Source organism: Microcebus murinus, chromosome 9 (genome assembly GCF_040939455.1).
Source record: "Microcebus murinus isolate Inina chromosome 9, M.murinus_Inina_mat1.0, whole genome shotgun sequence".
Taxonomy (NCBI): Eukaryota; Metazoa; Chordata; class Mammalia; order Primates; family Cheirogaleidae; genus Microcebus; species Microcebus murinus.
In genome coordinates this window covers 75,268,834-75,285,210 of record NC_134112.1, presented here as the reverse complement: position 1 = coordinate 75,285,210, position 16,377 = coordinate 75,268,834, and the positions used below count along the sequence as shown (strand labels likewise).

General features: G+C 37.3%; 1 pseudogene; it reads right to left on the bottom strand.

The window, feature by feature from the left end:
• Positions 1–1,087: 1,087 nt before the first annotated feature.
• LOC105867352 (HBS1-like protein pseudogene) lies at positions 1,088–3,399 on the bottom strand (annotated as a pseudogene).
• Between the last annotated feature and the right edge of the window lie 12,978 nt (positions 3,400–16,377).

The following is a 16,377-nucleotide window of genomic DNA, read 5'->3' as shown; positions in this document are numbered from 1 at the left end:
AATTTTTTCTATATATATGTTAGTTGGCCAATTAATTTCTTCCTATTTATAGTAGAGATGGGGTCTCACTCTTGCTCAGGCTGATTTTGAACTCCTGACCTTGAGCAATCCACCCGCCTCAGCCTCCCAGAGTGCTAGGATTATAGGCGTGAGCCATCGCACCTAGCCCACATTGTTTTCTAATAAAAAAAGTTTGTCAAATAGTCCATCAGATCAGAGTTCCAGGGTCAGCTGAAGACAAAATCTACTCTTAAGCTTCTTGTACCTAGGTGGCAGCTCTACAAATATTCATTAAACAAGTAAACCTTGAAGTTTGAAACTATCAAGAAAAACGACTCTGACTTGTAGAGGACTTAGTCTGTAAGGTATGGAAGACAAAGATATAGTAAAAAAGTGAGAATAGGAAAACCTAGTTATAGATAGAAATGGATAAGATTAAATTTGATCTGCTGTTAGGATAAAAAGCAAGAATTTATGTGAAAGAATCAGAAAACCCAGAGGTGAAAAAGACTCCCAAATCATATTTAGTGGTAGTGGTAGAGAATCTCATAAATGTCTCAGGAACAAAACACATTTTGCGTTATGCTCAAACTAAGGCATTTTATTAGCTGGCTTTACAACTTAAATAACACCTTGGTTACCAAAGTAACAGCTTCCACTAATTCCATACTAAGCTTTCAAAAGTTTACTTGTTGGAGACATTCTTATGCTCAACACAAAATATCTTTATTATAACCTTCAGCAAATCTTTTCTTAGCATTAACTAAAAATGTGCTCAAGTCAAATATCAACTACCTTAAAAACCCAGTTTGGATACTTTTCCTTAAAACATGTGCACTATAGTTGAATCAAAAGAGAAAACTGCAAATATTTTGTGGTTTGATTAGAAGTAGAGTTCATTTCATGATGATTCAATATCTTCTAATACTATTCCTGATACTCTCCATAAATCCCAGGACAGTAAATCCATTTACTAACATTTCAAAGGGAATGCTGGTTTTTAAATGAAAGGACAATATTAGCCTTTCTTTACCAGTTGGCAACTTGAAACTTTCGAAGGAGTGATTAACACTTGTTTTGCAGCTAATTATAGCTTTAATTTTCTCTCTCATCTAAAAAAATATCAATTTCACATTGTTCTTTTGACTGAATAACTGGATTCTTTAAAACTGAGGTTAGCTATTTCATTGAATTTGGACACGTCGTAGAAATTCTGACCCATCATTCTTTTATCTCAGTGACAACACCAGCAGCTATTGTGGAACCACTGTAACGCAGCATAAACCTCCTCAGCTCTTTAAAGTCTTTGTATAGCTCAAGAGCAATTGGTCGCTGTCTCTGTAACTCTACCAATGCATTCTGGCCTTTAGTCAACAACTTAGGCTTTTTCTTTGTGACTTCACCCGTGCTTTTGTTTAAGACGCTAATCAATCGTTTAATAACGGCAGGTTCACTGACAGTTTGGTAGTGTAACAGCACAGGAAATCCTTTAGTGATAGGAATTTCAATATTAAAGATGAGGATTCGGGCTTGGAAACGAGTACAAGCTTTAATGAGTTCTTTGGGGCCACAAAATATGTAGCCAACGTTGATTTTGATGATATCCATCCCAACCAAAGTAAGACTAACATGATCACCCGCCGCCGCCCAATCAACAGGTTCATCATGCAGAGTAATTCCTTTTGCAGTACAAGTTTCATTAGGAGGCATTGCTAGAAGTCGGTCACCAGTTTGTATATAACCAGCTTCAATTTTACCAGTTACCCAAAATCCAGATCCTTGATCTTTGAAAACATCAGACACACATAATCAAAAAGGCTTGTCAATAGATCGTTGGGGAGGCTTGAAGGAATCAATTTGTTCTAATAAACATACTCCTTTATACCATTTCGTAAGTTCGCTTGACTGAGATCTTGTGATTAGATTGTCGCCACTGAGACCACTTGTAGGGATGGATAAAAGCCACATCACCCTCCTTAAAACCTGCTTGCTTAAGAAAATGTCCAAGTTTTCCAGTAATCTCTTGAAATCTTTCCTGTTGCCAATTAACCTGATCCATTTTATTGACTGCAACTGCAAGCTGTGTCACTCCCAGAGAACGGACCAAGAGGCCATGCTCTAGTGTTTGTCCTCCAGTCTCAAATCCAGCTTCAAACTCTCCCCTGCTGGCATCTACAACTAAAACAGCTACATCCGCCTGGGCTGCTCCTGTAATCATATTTGGAATGAAATCCTTATGGCCTGGAGCATCCATTAATGTAATAACTTTGGTTGTGGTTTCAAACTTTGTCATCCCAACATCCATTGTTACTCCCCTTTCCCTTTTTTCACCAGTCTCATCCAAAACCCATGCATATGCAAACGAGCTTTGCCAGCCTTCTTAGACTCCTGCTCATACTTATGCATAGTTCTTTTGTTTACATTGCCCAGAAGATAAAGCATATGGCCCATCAGAGTACTTTTCCCAGCATCAACATGACCAATGACCACTAAGTTGAGGAGCTGCTTCCCTCCTTGCCGCTTCTCCAGTTCCGCTTTCACATCTATTTGCTGCCTCAGCTTGCCAGACCTTTTCACTGGCGTTGGTGTTGAACTCTGCTCTTCTGATGCCTGAATGGTGTGGGGTGGAATTGCTGACTTAGACATCATCTCAAGAACATCAGAAGTAGCAATGCTGGCATCTTCTCTAGGCGGTCCTTTTTGAGGTGTGTGGAAATTATGATCATTTGCTTCAGAAGTTACTCCAGGTACTTCAAATCCCATAGTTTGCTTCTTTCCAGATACTGTCATTTTAGCAACTTTTGGCACAATTTCAGATTCATTTCGAGATAACTGGGAACCTACTGATTTTCCTTTTTCTATCCTTCCTGTAGACATTGTTCCTTCACTCTTGTCTTTCAAATTCTGCATGTTATCTTGTTCCAGAACCACTGACAAAGCCTTCTGCACATCAAACTTGTTCTTCAGAACTGCTTCGATCAATATTTCATCTGGCACAGCATCTCCAAGTACCACTCTCATGTGATCCAGGCATGAATAAAGGCGAGCTTGATCAATTGCACTTAGCTGATGGTTTGAAAGAGAATTGGAAGGCTCTCTTAGATCTTCATAATCATATTCTTCTACAGGCTCAACAACAGAAGGTTTGTCACGTCGTGAGTAAATAAACTGAGCAGCTGTTGATGGAGAAATACAATAATCATCCTCTACAGACTGGCCATAGAGATCATCATCTTCAAAATCTTCATCGTAGTTATAGCCTCAGACATTCCGATGCCGGGCCATGGTGGCGCAGAGGGCGTTTGCCTCAGCCCCTTCCAAAACACCCCGCTTAGATACTGACAAGGAGCCAACTTAAGCCTGAAGAACACGTCAGCGCCATCTTAGCTTCCGGCAGGCCTCTGCTATAGTTGCACTTTTCTTGTGGTTCTTTTAAAAAGAGAAAAGAATAAGTCATTGGATTAAAAAAAAAGACAGAGCTCTTTAAAACACCCAGGAAAAAATGGAAGATATATGTGTATTTGTGTATATATTAAGGGAAAAATCTATACATATTTCATAGACATATATTATATTGTACATACATATATCATATATATATATACATATATATATATATATATATACACATACACAATCCTCTCTTTAAAAAAGCATAAATGGATCAAGGGCCAAGTTGTGCACATTATGCCTTATAAGGTTACTTTTTATGTAGATTACTTGGAAAATTACTGTTTCCCTCTCTTGTGTGACTTCCATGAAATCAGCATTCAGCAAGCCTGGCTTCCTGGCAAACAACAGAACATTCAGCTCACATGTAAGGAAAGAGATTGCACCAATGAGAAAGGAGGGCACAGAGTGGGAAAAATGACAACTCTGGTACAAAGGAGCAAAGAATGGTGATTCAGAAGGAGGGTGGGAGAGCAGGCCTGCCTCCATGCCTGCCACGGTATAGATTCTACAACTGGCACTTACTTGGCAGATAACCCACCAGGGCACTGACCTTGGCAGCTTTACAAAGGTAACCTTTATACGAAGAGGAACTGTTCTTCAACAATGTCTCCAATATGCTTGCCACAAAAATCCTTCCCCAAGCCACCCACCCTCCCCAGGAAAAAGGGGAAAATACATGGAAAAGCATATTTTATTTTTCCATTCCCCTTTACCCCTTCTTCAAGGGCAGCATCCATGGCTCATTGTGGAAAATGTCCTATATGCCCTTTTATAGTCTTCAAGGACATGTAAACAACATTTAATTATAGGACACGGCAGCAATGGCTTATATTAGTTCACTGCATTTTCCTTTCAGTTCAAGACCATAGGATGACTAGCTTTCCCTAGTAACCTTTGTATGGATAATTCTGTTAGGCAATCTCATTCCCAGTGGGGCAGTCTTTACCTGGAACATTGCCTTCTGTCCTAGGGATCCTTTTTTCATCCACATGTCACAATATAAAAGTGTGGCTCTCTTGCTTCTATTTATGTGACCATTTATTGCCTGCAATTTATTATTCTCAGTATTCATGTACTCAGAAGAGGTGCCAACATATATATGTCACCTTGTATTTAAGAAAAAAATAAAAGCTCTTGTTTAAGAGAGTAGAAGGGAATTGTATACTCTTGCAGTATGAGCATTAATTCAGTGGGAACAAACAAAAATGAGAGTCTAATATTGTTGTTGATGAATACAGAAAGACTAGAAACAGTCTCAATTCTGGGGAAAAATATATTTGAAGAGTTTATGTGTCTGTGCATGTGTAGAGGGCTGCCAGCTGAGACTGGCAGTAAGTCCATTCAGAAATTTCAAGTCATAGCTCCTCTGGGAATAATGTGCTATTGTGCCTGCTAGCTCCAAGTCAGAGAGGGCTTTTTCCCCTACAGCTGGCATCAGGCTTAGTGATGAATCACTTGCCTCTTCATGGTTTGGCTCTTCTTATTTTGTTAGAGATTACTGGCCGTGATTGATGGCTCCACGCAACTGGTAAAAGCAAAAAATAACTGCTCTGGAGTAAAACAACAAGGAAGAAAAAGGCAATACTTTTGACTAATGTTTGCAGCTAAACTAGTCAGTTATGGTTGCGTAAGAGTGGAAATTTAGTTTCCTATTTTGTACCTCTGATATAATTGTTTTTACCCTTAATTGCTAGATCATGTTATATACTGAGAAAAATAGTTTCTATTAAACAAGCAAATAGTTTTAGGCCAGACTGAATACAGCTCCATTTCGGAAGGATATTTTGAATAATAAAACAATATTATCTTACATGTCTGCCTTCTATATATCCATATATCACTGTATACCTTTTCTTTTTAGTATTTATCATAATTTTAATTAATAAACTATTTGTTAGTTATTTATTTGCCAATAGTCTTCCAAGAAAAATTAAGCACTAAGAAAATAAGGACAAGTCCATCTTGTTCATTACTCTATCTCTATCATCTAACATGCATTAGGTGTTCAATAAATATTTTAAATTAATAAATGAATAGCACAGGATGTATACTGTAAGGTCTCATTACATTACATCATGTATACTTGGTCATGGAAAAATCAGCCAAATTTATATATTTTCATGAAAATATGAGAGTGGTAAAAGTAACATGAGAGAGTGTTATGAAAGTTTGGGGGAGAAGTAATCAATTTTTTGACTCAAGGGAGGGGAGATCAGAGCAGGATGCAAAGCAGGGGTGGTGTTTAATTTGGGGCTTGAAGATAGAAGAACAATGGAAACTTTGAGGGGCTGAAAAGCATAGAAGATATTTGGTTAGAACAAATTGCTTAAAGCAGAGAGCTGATTTACAGACGTTGTTGGAAATCATGCTGGTATAAACAGATTAGGAACAATTTGTTAAAAGTTTTGTGTAACAAATCAGAGGATTTAGAATTTATTTAGTCCTGAAGCAAGTCAGGAAGGCTTTTTAGTGAGGAAGTACCATAATCAGAGTAGGATATTGGTAACACTAATCTGGGAACAATGTGAAAGATTTGTTGGTGTCTAAAGAAGGAAGTGAGGAGTTGAATTAGAATGCTAATGTTATAATCCAGAGAGTAGCTAATGAGAGTATGATAAATAGCTAATGGAGAAGACAGTTCAGATAGGAGAGTGATTCAATGGGAAAAACAAGATGCTTTTTTCTACTGAGCATTTGGATTTAGGAGAGTAATAACGTGAAGTTTTTAAATAATACACAGGCCTATAATTGCACAGTAACCAGAAATACAGAAAACAAAACAAGGAACAAATTTGGATAATAAGATGATGAATTTAGTCTTAACATGCTAGCTTAGAGGCATTGCTAGGCCATTTGCTTAGAAAGTTTGACAATGCAATTGGAATTTCCAAGTTTAAAATCTCAGTTGGTAGATTGTGCAGAATGATGGGGAGTGCCCATGTGAACAGCAGTGAACGGGCTAGGTAGATTGGAGATGAAGGTCATTGGAGATAAGAAGGTGAGAAGTTCCTCAGTCAAGAAGTCTGGGGGTAAAGGGTGAGTCGGAAGAGCAGACAGATGAAAGAGGATTCTTCCCTTGGTTCCTAGCTCCTGGGCTCTGCTATTAATAGAGAAGTATGGTAGGTCTGAGAATGAAATATAATCAACCACTAAACAGTTTCTGAATGTTTACTATATGCAAAGCAAGGTAATAGGCTTTGAAGGGATAAAAAGAAGTACAATTCACAAGTTCCTTTCATAAAAAAGCTAATAATCTAGTCAGGAAGATGTCATTTATTTGATTATCAATTATTCAAAAACATGAAGTAAACTCCTATGTTGTACTAGAAACAGCTACTCTTCTTCCCACTGAGAGATCTCTTCTCCAGGCTAGACACTTCAATTCTTCCAACTACTCCTTTGAAACAAGTCAGCATCAAACCCTTTCACCTCTAATTTAGCAACGTTGCCCTTACAGTTGATGTAAGACTTGCATGCCGGGGTAAGCAGATCAGTGAAGGTTGGACTGTGGCTATAATTTCCAGTGGTAGAACTCTTTAGGTCAGGAATCTTTTCACCAGTGCAAGCTAAGACCTTTTTTGGGAGCATTTTATGAAAAACAGAACACTTTTCACTTACATAAGCAGTTTATATTTATTAATAGAAAAAATAGGAAATAGAGAGAAGTGGAACAAAAGGAAGAAAGAAAAGAAAAAGAAGAATAAAATAATACAGAATTCCACACCCCCAAATTCCAGTTTTTAGATACAGAATTGTCACTTTGCCATTTAACTCAGATATTTATTAGCTTTGCTGTCCAGTACCTGCATGACTGCAGGATTGGGGATCTCTTCTCTTTCCTAGGATTCTCTACATTCCTGGATGGTGCCTAGCTTTGCCCTTTCTCAGTGCATCTGCTGCTGTTTGTGCCTTTCTTGCTACCTTTGTCTCAGGTTAAGATTATAACCTTTCTTTCAGATCTAGGATGAGGCCACTGTCTATACCAGCCTGCTGCTCAGAGATCATCAGTGCTGCACTGGTGTCATTTCCCTGCAACCTTTTCTGGAGGCCCCTTGGCAGGTGTTCTGTCTTCATTGGAGTGGTACCACTGCCACTTCTCTCCAGAGCTTTCAGTGGCTTTTTTCTCTACAACATATGATACCTGTATAGCTTTCAGTCATCTGGTGATGCTTAAGCCATAAAAAAGTTTTCTTGGGGGAAAATAGCTATATTCATTGCCATTGCACAAGGGATTTCAGTGACAGATACATGTATTAGCTATAATTAATATCAATTTGAAACCAAAATCACCCTTCCAGGAGCAACTGACCTAGAGTTTTCCTCTGATCACTTTCTTGCCTCAGGGTCTTCCCATTGCAATTTCCTCCACTCTCAGGACAGATACTAAGGGCATTAGCTCTGGAGGCCACCTTGAGATTTCTGTCTCACTCTTTAAATGAGAATATCTACCTTATTGGAGTCTCAGATGACTCCAACTTATCTGGTGAAGGGAAGGGGCTGATCATAGGGCACATCAGCATCCTTCATACTGAGCTCACTATTAACCTCTAGATCTGGTGTCAGTTCACCCCACCTCATCATTAGAACACTTATGAGTATAAGAACCTGAAAGTCCCTTTTGGATGGGCAAAGCCAAAGTGAAATTTATAGCCTTTAAAAGCTGAAACTTTGGTTATCATTTTCTTAACATTGTGAGAACACTTAAGATCTACTATCTTAGTAAATTTCAAGTATATAATACATTATTATTAACTGTCATTAACTGTAGTCACCATGCTGTACACTAGATTTCCAGAATTTATTCATCTTACTACTAAAAGTTTGTGCTGTTTGACCAACATATCCCCTTTCTCCTATCTACCAGTCCCTTCTACTTACTGTTTCTATGTATTTGACTTTCTTAGATTCCACACATGAGATTATGCAGTATCTTTCTATCTACATCTGGCTTATTTTACTTAGCAAAATGTTCTCCAGGTTTGTTCATGTTGTCACCAATGGCAGGATTTCTTCTTTTTTTAGGACTCAATACACTCACACACACACACATACACACACACACACACACTTCAAATTTTCTGTATCCATTCATCCATTGAAGGACAAAATTTGTTTCCATATCATTGTTATTGTGCATAATATTTCCTCAACAGACTGATTTCATTTCCTCTGTATATGTACCTAAAAATGGTATGGCTGGATCATATGGTGATTCTATTTTTAACCTTTTAAGAAAACTCTATTCTATTTTCCATAATGGCTGTGCCAATTTACATTACCGCCTATGGTATATAAGGGTTCCCTTTACTCCACATTTTTGCCAATATTTGTTATCATCTTCCTTTTTGGTAAAAGCTATGCTAACAAGTGTGAGGTAATAGGTCATTATGGTTTTGATTTGCATATCCTGATGATTAGTGATGTTTTTGTATACCTTAAATATGTACAATTTTCATTGCTCAATCATATCTCAATAAAGCTGTCTTATTCAATTTTGTGCTGCTATGGTAGAATACCTGAGACTGGATAATTTATAAAGAATAGAGATTTATTTCTCACAGTTCTAGAAACTGGAAAGTCCAAGGTTGAGGGTCCCACATCTGGCGAGGGCCTTCTTTCTGCATCATCCGTGGTGGAAGGTGGAAGGGCAAGAGAGCACACACAAGGGAGAGAGAAGTGAAGGGGGCCAAATTCATCCTTTTATCAGGAAACACTCCCCAGATAACTAAGAGCAATAATGACATTAATTCATTCATCATGGTAGAGCCCTCATGACCTAATCACTTCTTACAGGTCCCATCTTGTAACATGTTGCACTGGGGATTAAGTTTCCAACACGTGAACTTTGGGGGACACAGTCAAGCCACAGCAGAGCTAAAAAAATACTGAAAATATTGGGAAGTGATATAAACTGACACTAGATAGAGCTGTATACAGAGCCTCAAATGATAGTTTCAGGACCTGGATTCTCTCTGTAAATCTGAGCTCTACTTCTCTATTGGTTTCACATTTGAACATACTCTATCATTCCAGCTCTATCATTCCAGAAAGACAGCTGCTGTATAGGTTGAGCCAAATTCCTTTCATTTTTGTTTTTTATTTATTTTTTGAGCCAGCTTTCTTTTAGTTTCAAAATTTGGCAAAAGGGAATCTTTCTTCCAGATTCAGAAAGTTAATATTATATTCCAATCAGCACAATGATAATTCCTGAACCAATCATTTTGACAGGGGAATGAAAGGATTGACTTAGGCTGGGGTCACATGCCTACTCTTAGAGATGAAGATGGAGTTGGCCCCAGAAGGAATTAGATAACTTACTAAAAAAATGGGAAATGAATGCTGTATTGCTCAAACCCAACAGCTCTCTACTACAACCTGGTCCCGTGATATACTTGATTAAAAACACAAATGAGTGAGATATAGTCAGTGTATACCTTGAAAAATATCCCATACACATACACATGGAATTCTGAGACAACGTGTTACATACACATTTTTATTTTTCAAAAAAGAGTTCATACTCGATACACCGTCTTGGAAACCTATGTATTTTTTTTTCAACAGTATATCATGACCATCTTTTCACATGAAGATATAAACATTTTTGTTTTTTTAAAAATCTGTTGTATAGATTGTCACAATTTATTCAAACATTCATCTTGTTGAATATTTAGTTTTCCAATTTTAAGTGATTATAAATAATTTGGTAGATTTTTGTAGCTGATATTTAGGAACATATTTTTCATTGTCTCCTTAGAATTAACTATTAGAAGTGGAAAATTGTGATTAAAAGATATGACTTTTTGAGGCTCTCGATGCATATTGACAATATGGTGCAATTCTCCCTCTTTCTCTGTCTCTCTCTACTCATATGACACTATTGGCTCATACTAAATTTGACATCACAATTGCTTTTTCACATACATAAACTGTTGCCAAGCTAGGTATTTTCAATTCCCATTCGAGTACTAAAGTAACTATAAGCTTTAATCTCTTGAGACATTTTTAAGCTCTTAATTCTTCAGTATATCATTTTAGTCACCCAATCCAGGTTTGTGTTATCTGTAAATTCCATACTTTGGTCTTCAACATCTTCATCCAACTCTCTTATAAAAATTTTGAACTGTGAAAAACCAAAACATGGTCTTGTTGCAATCTATTGATGTCTCTTTATATGTTGATATCAAATTACTAGAATTTTAGAATCTTTAAATTTTAGAGTAAGAAATCAGTTCAGGTTAAATGTCCGACTGCTTATTTCTAAAAAACCAATTAGGAAACAGAACCAGACAAATTTACCAATGCTTACAAGATTATACAGCTAGAATGATAAAAATGCATACTGTTAATAGTATTTAATTTTAATTCCACTCTCATGTTCCTCCCCATTCTTCAAATATTGTTTTATCCAGAATTATATCATTGAGGGATTAATCACATATTTCACTGAAATCAAGAAACTTTATGATCAGTGACATTTTCCTATCAACCCATCAGTAGAAATTAAGTTACTGTGGCATGCTTTATTTTTCAGTGTACTTATGGTAGATGTTCCATTTATTAATTCAACCTACTTTGCTTTCACTATGCTATGATCCTAATTAAAGCTTCTTGGGATATATACCCTCCTTCTTAGGTTGAAGATTATTCTCCTTTATGAATATCAGAAACAAGACTAAGTTGGATGGAAACTTTCCATTTGTTGAAGAGGCAGGAAATTGTGTCATGGAGACAGAAAATGACTTGCCTAAGAGTAATGTTGAGTCAGTTGCCTTTCTTTGTCATCTATGAACATGACAGCATCTTTCCTGACACCATTTCTCTTTCTTTTTATTTTGAATACATCTTTAAAGTTACTTCTGTTGTTTGGCATTTTTGAGCCTTATCTTATTAAGCAAGGACTTTAGTCTTCCTGACACTATTCTTACAAATTCATACTAATCTTTTGGCTTAGTCTTAGTCATATGCTTCACATTCCATGGTTTGTGTAGTCTCTTTAAGAAGATTTCTTCATTTGTCTTCAGACTTACAAATTTAGAACGTTTTAAAATGATTACTTAGTTAGGATTTATTCCCTTCAGCCCATTCTATATTACCCCTATTATCAGAAGCTATATACCTTTATATATAGTATGTTTCTTCTCTAAGAATGGTCAATCTTTTTTCCCAAACTCAGGCTGAATTTTCCATTCCCATGCTTTCCTGTTTTAAGATCCATATAACACTGTAGCTTTTACTCAACACTATTGCCAATTTCACATTGTCATTTTTTCTTCTGATAATTAAAATTAGGTTGAGAATCTTCCTTTCTTGGAATGGATTCACAGCTGTCAAGAAGAGTTTCTTTCCCATTTCTGATGTTTTTCCAGCAATGCCCATTACTGGATGTATAAATCTGTCTAACTCAGCATCTTAGTAATGCAAATCTACTTGGGTGCTGACATAAGTTACATTCTCCACAATCAGTCTTATTGGTAATAAAGATGCTTTTTTCTTTTTCTTTTTTTCTGTTTGCATTCTGTCTGTCTAGCTCTTCTCTCTATTAGTTTAGGCAAGGAAAGTGGGTTTTACCTCTTGAGCCCCATCAAAGCCCAGTGCCTGAAAACACTGAATACAACTCCACGGCCTGTGGTAGAAGCATGCTAACCTGTTAGCCTCCCACTATGAAGTCCCCTAAGGATGGTCCTGATTTAGGACTGGATGAGTTCACTGAAAGTGAGAGACTATGTAGCAGTAAACTGAGGAAAGATGCTTCTGTGTTTGATGAAGAAAAGATGACAAGGAGTTAACAAAGGCAATAAAGAAGGAAGAAATAGATGGAAAGTGAGATGTGATATTGGAAATGGCAAATGCACAAGTCAGACAATTAGTTTCCCAAGTAGCTTCAGATGTATTACAATTTGCACAAGTGAGGAGTTTGACGGCAAAAATTTTAAAATGCAGTTTTCTCTATGGGCTCATGTGTCTGTATGTTAACACCCAGATGCTTCGTAAGCACACTAAAGATTAACAGCTATGATCTAAGCAGATTGGAAAGGGTTAGGATCTGGTGTCTACAGGCAAGAGATGAGTTTTAGATAAGAAGTAAATCTCCTCTGACACCAGTTGGAATGATGAGAACATAAATAAATATATGTTTAATAAGGTGATGGGAAAAGGGTATATAAAGAGAAAGACAGGAAGAGTTGCACTACTTGACGTTGCATGGTGTTTTTTACCTATTATTCATTTAGGGATAGAAGTAATTTTCTGTGTGTGTTAGCCCCTGTGCTAGGTTCTTTACTTTTGTTCTGTGACTTAATCCCCGACAGGGACTCTACTAGTAGACATTAATTATTTTCCCCTTTTTGTCATGAGAAAACTCCTGGAAATGGAGTGACATCTCAGAATGACACATCTAAGTAGTGGTGGAGCTGGAGCCTGGCTCTGGGGGAATCTATCTCCAAACCTCCAGCTTCTTTAGCACAGGGCAGGAGTCAACAAACTTTCACTGGAAAGGGCCAGAGTAGATATTTTAGGATTTGTGGATACTACTCAACTCTGCCACTGTAGTGCAAAAGCAACCACGCATGACATATAAATGGATGGGTATTCCTAGTTCCAGTAAAACTTTACTTATGGATACTAAAATTTGAATTTCATGTAATTTCCACAAAATATTGTTCTGCTTTTGATATTTTTTCCAACTGTTTAAAAGTGTAAAAACCATTCTTACCTTGCAGGTGGTACAAAACAGTTGGTGGGACAGATTTGGCCCCCAAGCCATAGTTTGTCAACTCCTGGCATAAGGCACTTTTCATCAAATTCATACCCTTCATTACATCTTTCCAAAAGTAACTGAGATTATCCAATCAGTGGGAAAGTGAAGCCTTATACTGTGAAGTTAAATCTGAAATAATCATTGTTTTCTAGAGGAAAATAATGAATCTGCGTTAGTTCTAATTTTTTATCCTTTGATCCTAGACCAGAAAAAGAGAAAGTGGACTGCAATGGGAACCATGCTGCATACCATCCAGCTATCCTTCCAGGTTCACTTTCCATGTTGCTCAGAGACTGAAGAGGCTGTGTGAATTCTTTGGCTTTTGGTTGGGATTGGCTATCAGGGAGCAGCAGTACAGGATGGGAGAAGAAGACATTTAGGGTTTTCCTTAAATGTTCCTTCTTTTCTTTTCTTTTTTTTTTATTTTTTTATTTCGGCATATTATGGGGGTACAGATTTTAAGGTTTCAATAAATGCCCTTTCTCCCCTCCCCTCACAAGTCTGATTCTCCAGCATGACCATCCCCCAGATGGTGCACATCTCACTCATTATGTATGTATATACCCGTCCCTCTCTCCCCTCCCCCCTCCCCAATACCCTGTTACTGTAGTACCTATGTGTCCTTCTTTTCTTGCTCCTTCCCCGAAAGGCCCATGCAGGTTGGATGTTTACTCTAAGGTCTCTAAGCTTTACTGAGGTTTCATTTACATACAATGAACTGTGAATATTTAAAGTACACATTTTAATTTGTTTTGATTATGTGTGTGTGTGTTTACATATATATATATATATATATATATATATATATATATATATATAAAATATCTATTTCAAGTGTCCCTCTTTGCAGGGAACCCTCTCTCCAGGTTGTAGGAATCACGTGCCCTGTGCTATAAGCCATGGGGTATTGCACTGTACCTCGAGTTATTCCACATATTTCTCACATCCTTATATATAATTATTTTATTTCTCTTCCCTAATTACACAATTTGAATGTGTCCTCTGGTGCCTGTGAGAACATTCTGATACAGAGAGCCATAATTGGGTTTAGCAATATCTGTTTATGAGGCCTCTCCAGAGCATTTCATTCTCTGCAGGAAAAAGATAAGCCTTCCCTTCTATGTGTCCATATTATATCTATATCTATCTATATAAATATATATGTAAAATATACAAATATATAATATATTTTGTTGTTATTGTTGTTTTATTTTGTTTTGTTTTTGAGACAAGGACTCACTCTGTCTCCCAGGCTGGAGTGCAGTGATGTCATCATAGCTCACGGCAACCTCAAACTCAAGTGATCCTCCTGCCTCAGCCTCTTGAGTAGCTGGGACTACAGGTGTGCACCACGATGCCTGATAATCTTTTCTATTTTTAGTAGAGAGGGCGTCTCGTTGTTGCTCAAGCTGGTCTCCAACTCCTGATCTCAAGTGATCCTCCTACCTCAGCCTCACAGAGTGCCCTATATAAGTAATATATTTTTAACAGTTTTATTGAGATTTCATTAACATACAATGAACTGTGCATATTTAAAGTACACATTTTAATATGTTTTGATTATCTATGTGTGTATGTGTATATATATATATATACATATATATATATGTATCCTTGAAAACACCACCACAATCAACATAATGAACTTGTTCATCACCCCGAGAACTTTCCTTGTGTCCCTTAGTAATTCCACTCTACTACTTTCCCTGCCTCCTTGGTCCCATCCTCAAGCTTATCACTAGTCTACTTTCTGTCATTAAAAATTAACTTAAATTTTTTATAAATGTCAGTAGAATTGTACCCCATATACTCTTTTGTCTGGCTTCTTTCCCTCAGCATAATTATTTGCTATAATAGCTTGAATCATTTCATCGGTAAATGTTGACTGTCTGCATGTGATGTCAAATCTGCTTGCCTTTCTTTAGTCTTCAGCTTCTTCAAGGGATACTATGTTCATCATTGCGACCCCCTAGAGTCCAGCATAGTACCTCTCCTACAGAAAGAACTTGATGATTATAGAAGGAAGAAGAGATAGGAGATGTGGAATGGCTGCCATCCTGAGGGCTATTTGCCTCTTTGGCAATAAAACTTCTTAAATTCCTTCTGTGGTCTGTGTTGAATCAACTGCTCATAGTTGACGACTGTCAATGACTGACCCTCAGTCAGAAAATGAAGCAAGTGAGTTTGATACTGTTTTATATGGAATCGATTATCCTCCATCCTCCTCATCCCCTCTGTCTGTAGGCTTCAGAAGTCCACCTTCATCTGCTATAGTTATAAATGTTACACTCAACATTGGTTTCTCACTGTCAAAGTCAGCAGCATGGAGAGGAGAGGATTCTCCAGAGGGGGAGTGAGATCAGACAGCGTGGAATCCCAGAGCCTGAGCAGAAAGAATCTCATATGAGGAGTCTCAAGGACTATGAGGGCCCTTAATGAAAGCTAACTAGTTTGATTCCCTCTGGTTAGCTTTCTGAACTGCAAGAGCTGGCTGGATTCTGCAAGACAGCACATGCCTTAAGGAGAAATCAGCTTTGGCTTCAGGCAACAGTGAGTATAAAAAATTGATTTGGTTAACAGGATGAAAACCCTGTAAATAGGATCCTCTTCCTTTCAGATCTATATCTATAGATCTTAGCCCATTCCAGTTTGGTGTAGCCTGGATAAATCCTCTTCCTCTATATTCTCTTCTCACATGGATATTTAACACATTGTGAAACCCTGGTTTATTCTGAGACAGAAAGAGACAAAAACAGCCCTTAATAGGACTTTTAAAAGTTAAAAAATTCCAATAGCCACTGTAGATGATCCATGGTCTCTTGTCTTGACTGTTTTATTTTATTTTATTTTATCAGAGTCAGGACTGAGTTGATACTAATTATTTACCCTTTAGTGAGACTGAGTTTCGTAGAGAAACCCATGCTGACTGGGATAGCTGCCAGTTTACTCCCAAGGGACTTGGATGCTGAAGAAGTATTTGTAACTGAAATGCCAGGTTATAGATTTTCAACAATGCTGTGCCCATTTTTTTTGTAATAATTGCACAGTTATAAAACTTTATCCAAGGATTAGACCTGTGAGTTACCCTGGAAATTTAACCACCATATATGACAGATTTTAAAGGTTCCCTTCTATTCCTATTTTGATAAAAGTTGTCTTTTTTA